Genomic DNA, 16,730 nt, shown 5'->3' on the forward strand with positions numbered 1-16,730 from the left:
TCAATACATTTGCAGAGAGAAGCACTGATGTGAGGGTTTCTTTCTTTTTTTTCTTTTTTTTTAATTCACATACACCCACTAGCACACACACACACACACACACACACACACACACGCTCACCGACACATACGCTATAGCAGATGTTAAGGATTAGTGTGTGTGCGTGTGCGTGCGTGTGTGTGTGTGTGTGTGTGTGTGAGTGCACGGCTGTGTGTGCGCGCGTAGCCTCAGGCACTGTTCAACAATGCATTATTCCTGAGTGCACCAGTTAAGAGGGGCACTCCGTCTCCATGGCAACCGCCCCGGCTCGGATGTAAACATGGGGGTAGTTGAACGTCAGCCCCAATAAAGTGGAGGGTCCCCCCCCCCCACACACACACACCACCGCCACCTCACCCCACCCAACACAGACACACACACTTTGAGAGGACAGACAACCCCAAAAAAAAGCCCAAATGTCGCAGCACCTTTTGATGAGGAGGGGACGAGGGTCAAGCGGAGCGGCTTTATTTAAGACGTTTGGAGTAAAAACTCCTCTTGTTTTCCGCTCAGATCAGAAACATGTCTTTCCTCGCCGAACCCCGAGGCCCCCGGCCGACCGCTTTGGACCGCAGGGTCCCGGCAGTCCTTCCAAATCTCGGGCGAAAGCCGCAGAACTTCCTACTTTGTGTAGCGAGGTGAGGCGGGGAACCCCCAGCTTTTGTCAGACAACGCGGCTGCATGCCAATTCTTTCAATATTTTTTTTTTTTTTTTTGGGGGGTGGGGGCCGGGGGGGGGGGGGGGGGGGCAACCTGCAGAGGAGATTAGTATAATCAGCGGGTGGGGGCGGTCCCAGCGGGGCCGTAATATAGGTCGGCTCGGAGCCTCTGAAGCTGAGACGGGAGAAGGCGGCGGTGGCCACGGGCGACGTTCCGAGGCGTCGTTGCAGGGCAAACGTGACCAACAGTTGTTCTCGCTTTTATGGCGACGAGCCCGAGCCCAGAGTCGGCTACTCAGCAGTAAATCACACGTGCACACAGTGGATCTGGCCTACATTCTCATCTTGCGGGCCCTGCCGTTTCGTCGGCGAACGCCGTGGCGGTTCCCGCTGCGACGAATCCGGGCTCCGTTCGTCGGGGACGAGTCGAGCCGAGCGCTCGAGTTCGCCGACGACCTCGGGTGGCAGGAGGTTTGCGACGCAAGAGGGTCGAGAGGTGTTTCGTGACCAAGCAGCAGGGTTCGTCGTTTTTTGTCACTTCACTGCACCTCCAGCGCGAGCGCCCGACGAATAAAGTTCTCGAATCTTGAATCTGGAATCAGGGTGTTGGTGGCAAGTCGTTGATGTGCTCGCCGGCCACTTAATTAGGTCAAGTGTTTGATGGCTCGCTAACACGAGTGGCTAATCTCTCTCGAACTGAGCGTCAGGATGGGGAGAAGGAAAGAGGGAAGTGAGCGGCTTTCAACCAAGGCCTGGTGGTTGGATGCCCGGTTGGTGTTCAGGGGTCACAGGTCAGACTGGTTGGAGACCTTAGAAAGTCTCAAGAACAACCAGTAGCTGTGTACAATAGCATCTCTGAGCATCCAACCTGGAAGCAGTGTGTACTTTCCTCCTGCGTCGTGCGGCGCTGAGCCTTGACGAGCGGCCAATCATCTGAGGAAAATACGTCTCCGCCCTTGTTTCATTCCCGCCTCACGGCTTACATCCGTGACCTCAACGCTCTTCATCTCTGACCTCGGGGAGCCTGATTGGCTCCCTGAGGTCATCCAATCAGGGTGTCTTGGCACTGCCCTGGTTTGAAGACCAGGACCAAGACTGTGGAACCATCTTCCTCCCTCCCTGAAATTTGCTCCTCTCTCCACGTTTAAGGAGCCTTTGAAAACTCACTCTGGTTGGCTTTGGAGGAAGCCCTAGTTTGATCTCTTCCGGGCGTCTGGACACCTGTTCTTTGGTATTTTGCTCCCAGCTATTTACGTGAAACCTTTTTAGAAACTTTAGGCCCCCTGGTAGCTACTTTCAGCCTGTATTGTATATTGTAATTTTCTGTATGTCCTATCGATGCTACCTCCATTTTGACTGCATTTTATCATTACTAATTGCTGTGAAGCACTTTGTGCATTCGTGCTGTGAGGGTTGCCATATAAATAAACTCTTACTTACTTGCTACTTCCTCCCCCCCCTCCCCCCTCCCCGGTTGCTCGGAGGCTAACGAGCGAAGGAAGTCGCTGCCACTTGCGTCGTCGTCCAGCAAACCAGAAATTCTACCAGATCACCGCGTTGCACTTTTTTGTGCAGCAATAATAATAATAATAATAATAAAAAGGGGCGCCTGTGTGACGCAGTTACAATAAAAAATCTGACATGAAATCAACTTGCAAAAAAAGCGAGGCAGCGATGAGCCGGTACGCTAGCATTCGCCCGTTTCGGCCCTTCAGCGGCTGCCTGCGATTAGCACCGCTGCTAAAAACAAAACAAAACAAAACAAAAAAACAAGTCGGGGGGGGGGGGGTGGGCGGTAAAAAACAAATGGAAGTGTGTCGAGTCAAAGCAGCCCCAACCCGGAATGTCATGTCCGGCACCTCAGCCAGGCAGAGCCATTATTGTCTGGGAGGCACACAGGCAGAAAAGCAGCGGTGACGGGGTTCTAATGCTCACGAGTGTGTTTATGAGTGCCAGTGTGTGTGTGTGTGTGTGTGTGTGTGTGTCCTAAACTCTCTCTCTCTCTCTCTCTCTCTCACCATTGGAATGAGTGCGTGCGCGTGTGTGTTTATGTGTTATGTGTGTGTGTGTGCGTGCGTGCGCCTGACAGCTCGGATGAGGACTGGCTGCAGGCAGCTGCTTTGCTCCGGGCCACATTCAGTTCCGTCGCGCTGCATTAGTCCCCGACCAACCTGTCACCCCCAGCAAGAGAGCGATAGCACGCGGCGGCGCGCGCACGCGTGAAAAAGGGAGAAAAAAAAACACACACACACACACACACGCACACACACACACAAGCACCCGCACTCGTTATCAATCGGCGCCGCGTCGAGGGGCGAAACCCGGAAGAGCCGCTTCTCACTTTTATCCCCCTTCGCCCAGAACCTACGTCCCGTCCCCGCGCTTTATCGCCGGGGTTCGGAGGGAGAAGCGCTAATCAGAGCGACTCCAGCTTAGCGCGCATGTGTGCGCGTGTGTGTGTGTGTGTGTGTGTGTGTGCGCGCGCGGTCCGTCAGTGCAGATATGCTAGTGAGGGGGACTAACCGGAGTTGAGTGGAGTCTTTTGTAGCGCAGGCGAGGCCCTCAGGCACAGCCCCAGACCTAGATCCCCCTCACCACCACCCACCCACCCACCCACACACACACACACACACACACACACACACACACACACACACACACACGCGCACGCGCGCGTGCACGCACGCATGCATACGCCCTCGGCCGTTGCGCCGCAGATCTGATGTGACAACTACAGTGGGGGCAGACTTTCCCACCATCAGCCCTGCGCTTTAACGGGATGTGACCACGAGTGTGAGAGAGCGAGTGTGTTTCCTCTGTGTGTGTGTGTGTGTGTGTGTGTGGGTGGGTGTGGGTGGTGGGTGGTGGGTTAGTGGAAGGGTGCCGTAATGAGGCTGCTTGGTTTTTGGTGGGACAGATGTTGGGATTCAGAGAGCATCGGTTGAAACTCGCAAAGTGATGGCGGTTCGTTAGTATGAGAATATCTCACACACACACACACACACACACGCACACACACACACACACACGCACACACACGCACACACACACACACACATGCTCTCTCGTCCTCTCTCTCTCGCTCTCTCTCTGTCTTTCGGCCTGTCTGCTTCCTGCTCGTGTTTTCTTGTCTCTATCACTGCCTTTCTATAACCCCCCCACTCCCACCTTCCTCCTCCTCCTCCCCCTCCTCCTCCTCCTCCTCCTCCCTGGTATGATTTCCTGTGCCCGGAGCCACTGACAGAGGCAATTCTTCCCCACTCTGCTGCAATGGTGCATCTCTGATTAACTTTTAATGGCCTCACTATAAGAGCCAGACGCCGGCCGCCTGGGCGCACACACACACACACACACACACACACACACAGACACATCGGGGCTGGCGATGGGATGAGTCAAGCGAGAGCTTCGCTCTTTGGCTCGGCCGGGCTGGAAGTCGGTAAACGGAGGCGAGGCTCATCAAGGTTCACCGAGGTTTAGCTCGTTAGCGCAAATGTCGGCCTATCAAACGGCGCCAGCTCGGCCCGTTTAGGCACGAGGACGTGTTGAGGTAAGACTTGCTGGAGTTTCTCCACCAAGCTGCTGACCTGCTGGGATGCTCACCAGCCATAGATATCCAGCGAAAGTCTCCACAGACAGTGAAACTTTTCAGTTTTTTAATAAAAAATCCCACAGTCTGTTGTCTTAGGATTTGTTTTCCGTATTTTCCTTCCTCTTCCTGTTTTCCCACTTTTTTTTTTTGCCCCATGTTTTTCGCTCGTGTCTCGTTTTCAGTCTTGCCCTCGATTGTTCTCGCCTGTGTTCCACTGCCCTCTTGTATGAATAGTCCTGACAAGACCTCCTTACAAGTCTCCCTTTGTCTAATCCAGGGTGTCTTTTCCATGTTGTCATACCCAAACCAACTCTAGGTTGCACCACATCGCCATGTCGACCGGTGCAAGTCTCACGTTTTAGATGTCTTTGAGTTTTACCTCCGTCCCAGAATCTCTTTCTGTTTCCCACACCCAGAGTTGGTCCTGCACCCAACAGCCCTCGCGTGACAAAAGATAGATTTAACAGTTAGCATCGCATCATACGTGCCAAGCTGTGGTTGCAAATTGTTTGACAACATTTGCACTCGTCGGTGAGGTTGCTTGTCAGTTCTTGCGAAAGCACAGATTTAAAACTTCCCCTAGTATCTAGAACACAATTGCATAAAATTTGGCTTGATGGACAGACGGGAGAGAAAGGGAAAAAGGCTCCGCTACGCTCAATTGTGTTGCGTTTGCGTGTGTCATTTTCGGGAAACGCACAGACCAGACAGACAGCTGATGGTTGGATGATGAAGCGTGCGCGCGTCTTCAATCCGTCGCGAAAATCCTGATCAAGCGGGAGCTTTGTCGAGAAATGAGACGACGGGCTCGCGCTCTTTACGACACGTCAACTCATCCGTCATCGTTACGTGAGTTCACAGAGCGAACCCCCGACTCCTCTGTTCTCCCGCTTCCTCGGCTCGGCTCACGGAAAGGAGGAAACCCGCACGTGGAAGTGTGTTTGTTGTGTTTCCTCCTCGAGGAGGAACATACAAATAACACTGCAATCACAAACCCCCACATAAAAGGCAGAATAGATGCAAATGAACAGATGCGGGCGCCTCGGCAACGCGCCCGCCGTTAGGAAGGAAACGTCCTCGTCGGGGCGCCGCATACGCGTGCACGCCCGCCGAACAGGTAGCCGAGCGTTGGCGGCGTATTGATGAGTTCAGCCATTTTGCTTTTTCTCCGGGCAAAACTCCTGCTTTCATGTTTGTGATCAGAAAGGAGGAAAACACTCATGAATTAAACATCGGAGCGTAATGCCGCCGTCAAATCCATACCTTGCTGCTCAAATATATTTGTGTGTATGTGCTTGAGTGTGTGTGTGTGTGTGTGTGTGTGTGTGTGTGTGTGTGTGTGTGTGTGTGTGTGTGTGTATGTGTGTGTATGTGTTGATAGTTTCCAACAATGCTTTTTGAAGTCGGCTCTTTCATGATTGGCCACTTGGCCCTCTCAGGCCTTCTCTTCTCTACTTCAACGCTTTCAGTTTTACATTCCGCGGCTCCTCCGAGGCAAACAAAATAAAGCAAGAATGAAAACAGGAAGTAGAAACGCGTGAGGCTCGCGGTCTTAACAGGTTGTTTGGTCGATTTTTTTCTCAGTCGGATTTAAGTGTTTCAAATGGAAAGACCAGGCTGTGAAGTTTCGGTGAAGTTGGTTGTGTAGCGTTTGGAGTGGGGTGGGTTCCCACAATGCTATGCAATATGACACGCGCACTTGATCAAGCTAGTATTTCAGATAGTTGTTAGCTTACTTGCAGCGCCAAAGAAACTTGTGTCAAAATGTGAGCTAAAAGCATGGACCAATTAGGTTTTTACACAAAGTTTTGACAATGGGTAGCAATCTGATATGTCCTCCGGACTCTGATTGGATTAAAAAAAAAAATTAAAAAAAAACCTTTTCCACCTCTATTATCCACCCTCCTCTGATGGAAATTTCAGTCTAATGGGGGCAATTTGATCCGAACGGAGTGTTTACATGACGCGTTTTTAACCGGGTCGGCGTTTAATCCAATTACTTACGGTCCGCGGCACCGCAACTCCAAGCTATGTACATTTTGGGTCACTTTTATTGCCATTTAAGAGCTTTGCCAATTCTTTGACGCAACGTTCCGCTGCGACGAGTAGAGTGGAACCAGTTTTTGCCAGTTTTTATTGTTCAATCCCAACTGTCGTAGGGCGAAGGCAGGGAGACACCGTGGACCTGTCACCAGTTCTATGCACGGCCACACAAGACACAAACAACCATTCAAGTTCACCCCTACATATGTGCCATTTTGCCAATCAGCCTAACATGCAGGTCTTTGGACTGTGGGTAGAAAACGGAAAAAAGCCACACAGATAGAGAGAGAACGTGTGTCCGAAATCTTGTTCCCTTCTCCCTTATTAGACCAACTGAAACAGAACTTTCAGACACCACTCTTGACACTGTTATTAACATCACCGTGGGTGCATTATTAGAACGTCCCATCGGCGTGGTGGTGGTGGTGGTAATAAATATTTTATTATCTATCTATCTATCTATCTATCTATCTGTCTGTCTGTCTGTCTGTCTGTCTGTCTGTCTTGGCATGCTCTCCACCAGTCTTTCACATTGCTGTTGGGTGACCTTATGCCACTCCTGGCGCAAAGATTCAAGCAGCTCAGCTCTGTTTGATGGCTTGTGACCATCCATCTTCCTCTTGATCACATTCCAGAGGTGTTCAATGGGGTTGAGGTCTGGAGATTGGGCTGGCCATGACAGGGTCTGGATCTGGTGGTCCTTCATCCACACCTTAATCGTCCTGGCTGTGTGGCATGGGGCATTGTCCTGCTAGAAAAAACAGTCCTCAGAGTTGGGGAACATTATCAGAGCAGAAGGAAGCAGGTTTTCTTCAAGGACGACCTTGTACGTGGCTTGATTCATCTGTCCTTCGCAAAGACAAATCCGCCCGATTCCAGCCTTGCTGAAGCTCCCCCAGATCATCACAGATCCTCCACCCAATTCCACGGTGGGTGCGAGATCCGGTGGCATGTAGGCCTCTCCAGGTCTCTGTCTAACCATTAGACGACCAGGTGTTGGAAAAAGCTGAAAATTGGACTCATCAGAGAAGATGACCTCACTCCAGTCCTCTATGGTCCAATCCTTACGGTCTTTTGCAAACCTCGGCCTGGCTCTTCTTTGCTTCTCATTGATGAAGGGCTTTTTTCTAGCTTAACACGACTTGAGCCCTGCCTCTAGGAGCCTTTTTCCAACTGTTCTTGCAGTGCACTTCACCCCCACTGACATTTGCCATTCTTTTTGTGAGTCACTTTATGCCATCTTACGGTTGCTGAGTGACATTCGAATGAGTTGACGGTCATCCTGGTCAGTGGAGAGTCGTTTTTGCCCTCTGCCAGCCTGTAGATTTGTCGTCCCCAATGTCTGCTGCTTGATCTTGTTCTGATGAACTGCCGTCTTAGAAACTTTAAGGATGTAAGCAACCTGACGCTCACTGTATCCCTCTGCCAGTGAAACCAGAATTGAACCCTTCTTTTCCTCACTCAAAACTTCTTTTTTTCCCCAACTCTATTGGCATGGTCAGTAGTTCAATTACTTTTGAGGTACTACTAGCACTGTTTTTACCATCCAGCCGGTCCTATTGCAAGAGGGTAGTGATGACCATAGCAGGTGGTTTTTATTCTTTTCCTTGCTAAACAAGATTTTGTGCAGGTGATCACCTAATCAATACTTCATTAAGTAGAATGAGGTGTGCCTGTGTTGGAATTCAACACTGGACACTGGAATGGAATGGCTGTCAAACATGTATATGTATATATATTTATATATACATATACAAACATATATACTGTACATATATAAAATATTTATTTATATACATGTATATATATATGTATATATATATATATGTATATATATATACATATATATATATATAGATACATATGTATCTATATATATATATATATATATATATATATATATATATATATATATATATATATATATATATAATTTACACAAACGCACACATATGTGCATATATATTCATACTGTATACATTATTGTGCCAAGTACATACTATACTAATTGTCTTCCCACATTCCCACACTCGGCTTCTCTCACATTTTTGCGTCAGCATGAGCACATTGCATGATGGGATATATTGTCTGGCTAATGACCATCGGTCGTACACTACTTTCAGCGATGCATTGTGGGAGACATTGAATAGACTACACCGTGAATACGCCACTGAAAAAAATTACATATTCCCAATATAGCGCACTTCGTTGTGAGTAGGGGGGGGATTTCGGACGTTGATAAAGGTTTCTAGCATAATGGAGAAACCCAACAGTGGTATCAACGTCCTGGCGCAGTCATCCAAGGCCACATCTCACGCTGTTTAAACATCCAGTGAGTAAAGCTTTAGAGGAAGCCGCCAGACAGCATGTTTGGTATTTAGGCCACCGTCGAGCGGACTTCTTTAAGTAACAAGTGCGCAAAATGTCAGCTAACTGTGCATATTCTTATATATATGAGAACCATTCTAAGGGTAGGAAAACCAAATGAATTATATTGTATTGTGAATATACATGTGTATTAATGTGTTTATGTGCGGTGTGTTAAGCTTTTACCAATTAAAAAAAAAAAAATCACAATTTCTGGACCTTTAAGCCGAGCGTTGTGTCGCAAGTCACCGTGACCCTCCTACACATGGAGCCTCACCGTGGTCAGTGTCTCTGGTGACACCTGTGTGGAAAGATCTGAGAGCGCTCAGAACTAGATTTTCACATGCGGGGGATTGGCAGATCGACGGGATTGTGTGTAGGTCGTCCTTGGCCGTGCCTGCCCTCCGTGCGTTATCTGTGTACGTGCCGGCTGAGTGCTATGCTGTGTTGCATCTCCCCGCGGTGCCGAATGGGAGGCGACACGGCGGGCTGCTCTCTGTCAACGGGAGGCGAGTGTTAATATTTAACCGGGGAGGAGGCTCTATTTAGAGCCCGCCGCCTCGCCTCCTCCCTGGTGGACGGCACAATGCCGATGCCGCCCGGCGCCGTTATGGAGGAAAGCTGTAGGAGGCAGCCGCACGTCACTAAGTCTCCCTGACAGAATCAGTTTGCAGATGAGCTTTAAAACGCGTTGTGCTGTTTTTCCCGATGCCGGCACGGCCCGCGCGCGCCTCCTGAAAATCTCTAATTTAAGAGTTTCTCCTCAGAGGGACTCCACTTGCGTCGTCCCGGCGTCGTCTCGCGCCTGAGCTCGCTCACGGTCGATCGTGGGGCGGCCCGGGAATGGCGTCGCTTCCGAAAAGTGCAAAAGTCCACGGTTTTGCGACATTGCAGGTGAAAGTAGCAGCTGGCGTTTTTGAACCCGGTTAAACTGGAAGTTTCACCGGCAACTTTGACTTTGAAAAGTTCAAAAAACGCAATCTTTCACGCTTTTTTTCTGAACTTTTCCACTTGCAAAGTAATTTAGTGTGTTCCCATTACAGCCTTTTAAGGGTCTTTAAGAAGAATATTACTAAAATCTTATACAGGAACAGCATATTTTATAATTCCTTCGAATCACATAGAGGCTTTTGTACTTGCTTGAGGTGATTTCAGTCTTTTTTTTTTTTTATTAAAATGTTTAATGCAAACCAGGTTTGCTGAACTACTTCAGCAAACCTCGCGGCCAATGCTAACTGACCTCCTGGAATAATTGCAACTAACCATAATCAACGTACATAGTTGCTGAAGTCCTCTCTCCATTCTTCTGCTGGGAGCCACCCAGGTCTCTCTCACTCCCTCATTAAGTGACACCAACCAAAGTCTTTGCAGTTAGTGCTGATTTTATTGAGTCACACCTGCCTTGTGGTCGTTCTGGTAGTTGGACACCTTCATCTGCATGCAGATCGGAAATTATAGTGTCTGTTGCCTTTTGTATGATGTCTGTCTCAGCAGCTGAGGTTGAATAATAACTTCTCACTAAAGGCAGAATCAAAAATCTAAAATTTCTTTGATTTTCAACTTAAATCATTTCTAATCCACATACAGTCTTACAGAGATTTCAATGTTCCACTGTATACTATGTGTTCACTACAGCACCTGCTCCTTCTTCAACTAAGGATATTTTTTCAACAAATATGTTCATCCCAAATCCTGGAAACTCAGGGAAAAGAATGAAACTTCATTTGTGTACTAGCTGTAACTCATTGCAGTGTATGTCAAGTGGCACACTATCTGTTCAGTACAATCACTTTTTTTCAATATTGCAATTACCGAATGGGTAAAATTCATGTAAACTTTCAATTAAATATGGAATATGTGCATAATTTCCGATTTTTTACAACGTCTCTGTGGACAAATTGCATGGTTTATTCATTTTTTTGATATAAAAGTCTAAGAAAATTCAGCCAAAGTTGAAAGTGGTTAAAAAAAGCTGCAGATTTAGTGTTAATTAAGAATTATCCTTAAAGTGCAAACACGCTTTGCAGTTAAAGCTGCTCTTTGTTTTGCTCCTTTCTTATAATTCTTGGCAACTTTCCCCTTTGAGAGCAAATTAAGGCCCTCTCTGTGCTCCGGTCCGTGTTATTCCTCTTAATGCCGCCTCATTTAAGAGCGACTCAGATGGTGAGAGTAAACACGGCTGTGAAGAGTGGGGGGGGGACAAGTGTTTCGCTCAGGAAAATCAAATCTGCAAGACGCAGTCTGGCCATCACTTGGACATTAAAATATGGATCAAATATTCATGGGAGTGGGCGCATTGACAACAGCAAGCAGAATGTTGTTGGTTTTTTTTTGTACGCTGTAATGATCCAGAGTCATAAATAAAAACCTGAGCGTTAAAATGCATCAGTGACACTGCGGAGGGCGACAAACTGAATCCTCTGAGCGCTCCGTCAGCAGTCCCTGTGGAATGTCGGCACACTCTGGAATGCTGGGAAGTGGGAGGGAGAGGTGGAAGTGGCCTCCCCTTAACCTTTAACCTTCAAACGAGACCTTTTGTCAAGTTCCCAACAATGGCCTTCTCTCCAAAGCACGAGGACCTCCAGCGAACAATCAATCCCTCCTTCCCCGTCAGCGCTTCCCCTCCCCTCTTTGATACAACGACTCGTAGACATATGGAGGTCAGGCGGAAGAGTGTGTCGCCGCGTGTGGATGACTCAACCACACAAAGGTTGCTCAAGGAGTTCTGTATAGCTGACAGTATAAAAACATTTCACGCACATGGGAGCAGACTTATAGACTTCGAGACGGCGGCACTGAGGAAAAGTCCAGAAGTGGAGGTAGAGCGGAGGTTGAAGTGTCTTTAGGAGTGACCAGGATGGACAGGATCAGGAATGAGGACATCAGGTTGGTTGTAGCTCACTGATGTAGTTGAAGCCAAGGAGGGCAGACTGATGGTTTGGACATGTGCAGAGGAGGGACAGTGAACATACTGTATCAGTGGAAGGATGTTGAGGTTGGATCTGGCAGGCAGGAGGAGCAGAGAGGAGATTTAGGAGGATGCAGAGGGGAGGGTTAGACGGAGGCTGATGATTGGCTGTGGCCTCTTCTGAAGTGAACAGGAAGAATATTATTGCACATTATCTTAATCATATCAACAGTTTCATCATTTACCTTGAAAGTAAATGATGACAAAGAGTAAAGGAAAAGAGTGAATGAAACTAGATGTTTCAAATGCAATAGGTTGTCGAACAATTTGGAATGGCTTGGAGCTCTTGATGTTGAAAAACAAAGGTAAAATCGTGCCAGGCGATGTTGGCATGAATTGAACACCACTGGTTTCATTCATGCAAATAAAACAAGACCTAAACAACAGAATAACTTTCTACTCTCCTTGCTCTCGCTCCAAATTGTTAGTTGATTCTTTGACAACCGTCTGTCATATAAATGATTGCCCTGCTTTCAATTACCAAGTGTGCAGAAAGCCTCATATTTTAGTAACTGCTATTTAAAGCAGAAGCATTGCATCAAATTTTTACTGCGCATCCATCAATACTATTTTAATAATATTTGAACTCTGACCAGTTTGACCAAAAGTGCTTTAAAATATGACGGCGTGTTGTTTATAATGAGATAACAGAAAAAGGAAAGAAAGAAATGAACAAAATTCGCACAACCTCTGTAATATTAATAGTTAACCCTGGCAAATTTAATTAGCAGATACTAACAAAGTGATTCAAATGGGTGTGCACAAGCGTGTGTTTGTGTGTGTGTGCGCGTGTGTGTGTGTGCGTGATCTGATGAGATCAATAACAGTTTGCGAGGCCCAGTTGGCAGCTGCTCAGAGCAGGAAACAGGTGCAGACATGGCTGCTTGATGTACAAGGCGACTGAAACGAGATGAAACCACTTGACCCCAGAAGAGCCAATTAATTACACAAAATCTCCGGCAACCGCGCAACTCTGGAAGGGCTCGGCTGCGGCACATCGGGCCAGGAACGCCTCGGTCCAGCAGGCCCCCCTCAAATCCACTCCACCTGCGACGCTTGCATTTCTGTGATGATGGGTGTAGCTTTGGGGCGTGGCGTTGAAATGTTTCCTGCTGAAGGGCTGCGGAAAATATTGTTGTGCAAAACACCAAAAAGTGTCAAGAGATTGACAGCCGACTGGAGGATTTGCAACCGGGCCGATTTCCAGGGAGCATTGTGGAGCTACCGCTTAGACAGAAGGCATGCTAATGGTAGTGCTAATTATGCAACTGCGTGAAATTCACGACACACACACACACACACACACACACACACACACACACACACACACACACACACACACACACACACACACAGCAGCAGCAGCAGCAGCAGCACATTTGAAACAAAAACATTTCAACCAGAGAAAATGCAACTAACACTTTCTCTTTATTTTTAGCATTAGCATGCTTGATGCTAACTTCCTCGGTCACTCACATCTGTACTATCGTGCACCTAATCTGCCCAGTGACTAGTGCAGTTCAGCCAAATAAAACCAAGTTATTCTCTGAGCATGTATTGTTGATACCGAAAATGATTATTAGGGGAAATGAAACTTATTTCAGGGTATTCTTTCAGTTTGGCCATCGTCCTACTTGATGCCCCCAGAGTTTGGAGGAAAGTTCTACGTATGAGCTGCTGCCGCACGGCACCTCTAATTTTTACCGAGTTCGAAATGTTGCATTCTTTGAAGATACGGCTTTTCCTTGATGATAAATTCCCTTTTTCTCTTTCTCCCGGATGACGGTGAATTTAATCTTCCTTTCCTTCTAATTGCAATTTCTCCAGACAAGCGCTGATGTGCTTTGACTGCGGTGTCTGGTTTTATGTATCTACATATATTTTGTTTATTAGGCTTTTTCCATCCATCCATCTTTGATCGTTCAGGGATCTTTTTTTTTTTTTTACACCTGCCTCCATCTAAGAGGCAGCATATTTATTTCATTTTATTTTATTTCATTTTCTACAACTTTAGGTGCATCTATGCTATGCAGATATTCATGAAAACGCATCATCTGCAAATGCTCTCATCAATGACTCGGCGTGAGTTAAAATAAGGACCCTGTTATCCATTCTCAGCAGTATTTCACTTTTTTGGGAGGTGGGGGAACAGATTCAATGTTACAATGAGTTTGGCCACAGACAAAGGTTAAATGAGGCGACGTTACATAATCAGCAGCACTTTCAGCCTTCGCTTTCTTGATGTCACTTCAAGCATTTTGCAGGGAGGGGCTGTGGGGTGGGGGGTGTCTTTGAGGTGTATAGGTATCAGGTGGCTTTGCCTTCTAAAGCACCAGGCTAAAATTTTGAACACTGCCCTAATTGAGTGCCCCTCCCCTGGCTGGGGTGGCCCTGGTGTCCCCCCTCTCGGGGCCGGGGGTGGGGGCGGTGTGGCCGTCTGGGGGGAGCCTGACCCTAAAACCCTGCCCGAGGCACTGACTGCCACCAGCCTGAACCCTCCCTAACCCCCAACTAGCTCACTCCCCTCGCCGGCTTTCTTCCTCTGATGCTCAGCTCCTCTCTGTCCAAGTGGCTCTGAGCTACAGACTTCTTTTGTCTGTCCTCATTAGAATACTGATCCTGCTCTCCCTCTCTCTCGCACACACACACACACACACACACACACACACACACACACACGCTCGATCTACTCCAAAGCAGATGGTAAACAAAGGAATTTGACAACTGCAAAAAAGGGGGTGAATTATTCCCCATGTGCTTCCTGACAAAAAAAAGAAAAGAAAACACTCTATTGTAAATAAAGTTATCGGTTCAAAAACATTTTGAGGGCCCATAAATAGTGATTGCATTTTAGCCTGACCTCAAATTGCTCTGGGCAAAAAAGAGACCTTTGATTTAACTGATAAAAATAAATTGCCACTATACAGACAATTAATGTTGATATAATCCAAAGCAAAGTAAACTGTTGACTCCTTCCCTTCCCTTATTATTATTATTTTTTTTTTTTGAAATGTCAAACATAAATTATTTTATTACACTTTTGTAATTTTATAGGATTGTAAAAATTAAAAGTTAAAATCACGACACGACAACTTAAATGTTTTTTTAAATCAAATTATCCAATTATCATCCGCATATATTATGCAATACAATCACCAAATGTTGTTTTGGTAGCTATATACAAATATTTTGTCTATCTGATTTCCAAAGCAAGAATTCCAACAGATGGGTGTAAAAATATATATGCCGTCATCCTCCGCATGCGAGAAATTTAACATAAATCCTGGTTGTCACTGTGTTTGCTCTTAACTGCGTCTCTCCTGTCACATGTTGAGAAACGCCGTCTCCCCCTCGCGGTCCACCTCTGTCCCGTGTGTGTGTGTGTGTGTGTGTGTGTGTGTGTGTGTGTGTGTGTGTGTGTGTGTGTGTGTGTGCGTGTGTGAGAGAGAGAGTCGCGGGGATTCCGGTTGCCTGAAGAGGAGGAATAAATAAGACAGAATCTTCTTTGAACGTAAGCAGCGATCATTCACCCCCCCCTGAAATCTATCGAGCGCAAGCGTGCAGGGCCATTGAGCAAAAATATTGTAATGAGGGACAAAGACGGAGCCGCCGGCCGCTGTTGTTTTGTCGTTGGCGTTTCATCGTCATTTAAACATGCCGATTCTCATTGATTTTAATGTAAATCTACATGGAGTTCTTTATTTATTCATTTATTTTAAATCTCTTTCACAGCTGGTGACTGATCACTCATAGTAAAGATTTTTAAATTAGGGCTAGAATATAATTTCCTTTCCATCTTAACAAGAATAACATTTCTTGTGAATCTAGACTAGAATTAGAATAGGTTATGATTTAGCTTGAAATAAATAAATATTAATATCAGATTTGTTGGTAATTGAATCACCGACTATGAGCAGAGGTGGGAGAAGTATTCACATACTGTACTTTAATAAAAGTACAGATATTTGTGGGGAAAAAACACTTGTAAAGTACTGATTGACGGAAGAATCCAGAGCAAGACTGACTCTAAAATGTACTTGAGTAAAAAGTGATTTATTTGCCATTATTAAAATTATACATTTGTCAAAAACAATTTTGCAAAATACAAAAGTACACAGTAACAGCTTTGCTACTCTCAATACTATATCTTTTTTTTCTTTTTTTAATTGCTTTACAACCAAAATGTAATCAGTGACAGCTCTGACCAGTGAGCCATTATTGGATGTTGACACTTTTAATAACTAATTAGTATAATATAACTTAACATCACATGGGATTTTTTTAAAACATATTTTTTCATACAGTGCATCTTTATTTTTCTCTGTACTGAAAACATACTCAACTGTGACCCCAAAGCCGAGCCACTCAAAAATATTCTCCCTCTAAAATAAGGTCCACTTTAATATTGAAGACTACACAACAGCAGAGTTCAAATAGCTCCACTTCAAACAATAACAACTATACTAAGTAATAAGTGAACTACTTTGAGCAGAATTTGTATCTTTCAAAGACTTTTAAACACAAAAGTAACAAGCCTGTTTTTCCAATGTGAGGGGTAGAAAGTACAAATATTTGTGTACCAATATAGTGAGTAAAAGTGAGAAGTTTGAAAGAATACTATAAAAACGTCATTCCAAATACCTTTTTATTTTTCAATGGAAGACGCTAAATGACTCATACTATCTGTCTACTGACTTACCTGTCAGTGAACCCCCTAAAAAATGGGCATTCTACACACTCAAGTGAGTTTCGAAACACATGACACATAAATACGTAGCCCTTTGTGATGTCACAGAGAGCACTGATGTCACTCTCAGGTCTGCCTCGCGTCTTGTTTTTGTCTCCTTACAACCATGTCACCCACACATACACCCATATATATATATATATATACATATATATATATATATATATATATATATATATATATATATATATATATATATATATATATATATATATATATATGTATATATATGTATATATATGTTGGGTTAATTGTGCTAATTGAATGGAATTCAGGATGACGGGTCCACCTCGTGTTTAATATTATCTCCATAA

Source organism: Nelusetta ayraudi, unplaced genomic scaffold (genome assembly GCF_046127955.1).
Source record: "Nelusetta ayraudi isolate G7.1 ecotype Tasmania unplaced genomic scaffold, CSIRO-AGI_Nayr_v1 ptg000052l, whole genome shotgun sequence".
NCBI lineage: Eukaryota > Metazoa > Chordata > Actinopteri > Tetraodontiformes > Monacanthidae > Nelusetta > Nelusetta ayraudi.